General features: G+C 43.1%; 1 pseudogene; it reads left to right on the top strand.

Annotated features, from left to right (window-relative positions):
- Positions 1-783: 783 nt before the first annotated feature.
- LOC147879614 (germin-like protein 1-3 pseudogene) lies at positions 784-1,395 on the top strand (annotated as a pseudogene).
- The last annotated feature ends 2,426 nt before the right edge of the window (positions 1,396-3,821 follow it).

Genomic DNA, 3,821 nt, shown 5'->3' with positions numbered 1-3,821 from the left:
GGAGCTCAGAAACAATGCTCCACGAGGGAAAGTTCAAAGGAAGATGAAAATACATATTTGCGAGGATGTTAAAGTTACCTCGTGTAGTGCTAAATGTAATGGCATGCCGACTCCCGAGTATAATATTATATAGAATTATTATGGAAGATTTAGTTGAAACGGAGTCTGTCTCAGCCACGGGTTTGGCACTAGTCAACCTTGAATTTAAAGATTCTACCCGAGTATAATATTATATAGAATTATATTGTTTTACTATGTATTACATAATACTCTTGTAAAATCAACCTTAATTTAAAGATTCTACCCCCTTTAACTACGCTCTATTTTTATACTACCTTGCGAATAGAGTACAACTTATGATTTAAGCCCTTAATTGAAAAAGTCATATCATTTTGATGGTTGACCATCCCGTGCAGGGAACAATCGTTGGCCCACAGTTGCGTCCACAAGAGGAAGGAGCAAGGCCGGCAGAGCGATAAGAGGAGGAGACTTGGCTTTTATTTTCGCTCACACGTTTGCGTGGAACGACTCAGTCCTCCCTTGGGCTCCATTTGGATGTTGAAGCTGCTCATAAAAGCCTCCCCGCTCCTCCCAAACCTCATATCCTGCTTCCCTTTCTTCTACGTTGTGTCCTCCATTTCGTTTTTGAAGCGCTGCTCATAAAAGTCTCATTCTGCTTCCATTTCTTCTCCGACTCTACCTCAGCACAGCTCATCCTTCCTCGCCATGGCCTCCTCCTCGTGCACAATATTGCTGGTCTTGTTTTGTTGCTTTGCAGCCTCCATGGCTTCTGATTCTGACCCCCTCCAGGACTTCTGTGTGGCGCTCCCTGCCGCCCAGAACTCCAATATCGCCCTCAACGGTCTGCTTTGCAAGAACCCCGCCCAAGTCACCGCAGCAGACTTCCGGTCCCCCTTCCTCCGCAACCCCGGCAACACCTCCAACCACCTTGGCTCCGCCGTCCAGCTCGCTTCTGCCCTCACCTTCCCCGGCCTAAACACCCAGGGCCTCTCCGTGGCTCGCATCGACTTCGCTCCCAAAGGTGGCCTCAACCCACCCCACGTCCACCCCCGCGCTTCCGAGGTCCTGTTCGTCGCCCAGGGCCAGCTCGTCGTCGGCTTCGTTACCACCACCAACACTCTCTTCCAGCAGACCCTCTACGCCGGCGACCTCTTTGTTTTCCCCCGCGGCCTCGTCCACTTCCAGCTCAACGTGGGCGATCAACCGGCCGTTGCCATAGCCGCTCTGAACAGCCAGAATCCCGGGGTCTCTCAGGTAGCCAAGGCTCTCTTCGCAGCCGAGCCTCCGCTTCCTGAGCAAGTGCTGGAGACCGCATTTGGCATCAGCGAGGACGTGGTCAAGGGCTTGATCGCCGGAGTCAGCACCACTCTCTAGTCCAACGAAACGTTGTATACAGTGATCTATTTTGATCACATTTCATTGATTCATCAACGTTCTTTCATACCCTAAAACTTTTGCATTCCAATGTTCCAAGCGCTCTTCTTGCATGTCTACTTTGCTTGCAAAGTGGTTAGTTTTACGTCTCGCGTGCCATAGTGTGTGCCATAACGGACCGAAACGACCAACCATTCCGACTAACAACCACAACATGTGCACAAATCGCAATAACAACCACTCGGGGCTTTCGGGGGAAGGGCACGCAAATATGCACAATCTCCGTCCTCCCTAAGTGCGTAATGTCAAAGATTGACAGAAGAAAGAAGCCCGATGTTTAATGTGACTGTGATGCAACACATAAAATTTCAGCCTATGTATCTTCAAACAAATAAGGCAAAATAATATTCACCATTGACATAAGAGTTCATCGAGGTGATGATTTTGAATTCAATACGAGAGAGCAAGAGCGAGACAGAAAGGCAAGGTAAAACGAACCCGAAGGACTTGTTCCAAGGGCTTCTTAGTACATAAATCTCAAGCAAGGAAGCCACATTATGAAAAACCACACATAAGTGCAGGACAAGTACGGAGATACATAAGCCCTCAACAAATTGCTATATATGTAAATGGAGGTCCATAAAGAATGTAATGCCTAGCCCTCATCTTATTGAGTAAGAGTCATGCATAATCAATAACGAGTAGTATGACCGGTCTACGACAGGTTTGAGACTCGTTCCACTGGGTCTCAAAGTTGGGATCATAGGTTGAGGAATAAATACAAATGGACGGGTATTTTGTGTGGGGCTCCAACTTTCCATGTGATTTTATGAACAAGTATAAGTGAAAGATCCAAACATATTTACAAAAGAATTATAAAAAACATAGCAAAATCTTTGCGAAAACACAAAATTAGTTTTGCGTCATGTCAGAAAACAAAGTGAAAGAAAAGCAAAGATGTCTGGCTCTCTCCACACACCATTCCTTTGTGTCATCCCCATGTGTTGCTCAAGACCTCCTAAAGCTTTCTCAGAAGCTTCAGAACCTCCTCTCCCACCCGAACCACTGCCTACGTCCCTCGAACCTTCCATGAAGCTCGCTCTTGCTCTCCCCGAACCTCCAAAATTACTTCATGTCAAAACCTCTCCCTAAGAGTAGATACACATCTATATGTGTGTATGTGGCCTCATTGTGCAAATAAAATTTCTCCCTCTAAAACAAAGCCCTTGGAAATAAAATGCTACAACTTTAATTGATCCACCTTGAGCTAATTATGAGATCCATGCTACCTAAAACTAGCAAACATTAGAAGTTCGAAAAGAATAGTGCTTCATGGAAATTGCACTTGTAATCCCTATGGCAATTTGTGCCAAGAAGCTTAATAAAAAAATAAAGATGTCCAACATGTATTACATTGAACAATGCATAGCTTGGCCAATTGAAAACCTCTATGTCACTCAATCTTCTGGTATCAACGTTGAACAATGCATAAATTGGCCAATTTAAAACCCATATATGTCTCAATCTTGTGGTATCAACCTTACACAATATTGTGAAGTGCTTGTGTAAGCATGCACAATAGATTTGAAGAATAGGTGTGCACAATAGCAACCCTCTTCTTGTTGGGTGCAATAACATTTGGTCTTTTTAAGACTTCAAATATGGAGAGTATCTTTAGAGAAATGTGATTGATCAAGCATTCACAGTCACGTATCTCAAATGGTGGTAGACATGACTCTCTGAGAGTGAATGGGCTTTAGTCTCGCAAAAGGAAGGTCAAACTAAAAGTCGAGAATCCCAAGATAATACCATCAAGTACTCTTGGGGCGCCAACTCCTTTTAGTAAGAAAACCCATCAAAATCTTGAGTATGAGATGAGTTTAAAAATATACCATGGTTGTGTTCTACACTAAAAGAGCTTCAAATATGTCTTTACACCTTGAAATTTGGGTAACACATGAAAAAGTTATATTAATTTGAAAGGAGATGGGTTTTCATATTTTACTGTATTTTTTGTCTTACCCCCCCTCATCCAAAAGAACATGGTTGTGTTCTACACTAAAAGAGCTTCAAATATGTCCTTACACCTTGAAATTTTGGTAACACATGAAAAAGTTACATTAATTTGAAAGGAGATGGGTTTTCATATTTTAGTGTATTTTTTGTTTTACCCCCCCTCATCCAAAAGACCCCCCCCCCTTCGGCCTCACATATCATGAAAAATATGTACAAATCTTAAAATCTTGCATATTTTTCAATGTATATACCTTATGTGCACAAATATGCACACAAATGTGCACAATCTCCGTCCTCCCTAAGTGCGTAATGTCAAAGATTGGCATGAGAAAGAAGCCCGATGTTTTATGTGACTATGATGCAACACATAAAATTTCAGCCTATGCATCTTCAAACATATAAGGCAAAAT

The sequence above is a fragment of the Dipteris shenzhenensis genome, chromosome 33 (genome assembly GCF_047967505.1).
Source record: "Dipteris shenzhenensis isolate YYH24624 ecotype China chromosome 33, Dip_SZ_1.0, whole genome shotgun sequence".
Classification (NCBI taxonomy): Eukaryota; Viridiplantae; Streptophyta; class Polypodiopsida; order Gleicheniales; family Dipteridaceae; genus Dipteris; species Dipteris shenzhenensis.
This window is presented reverse-complemented; position numbering and strand designations above follow the sequence as displayed.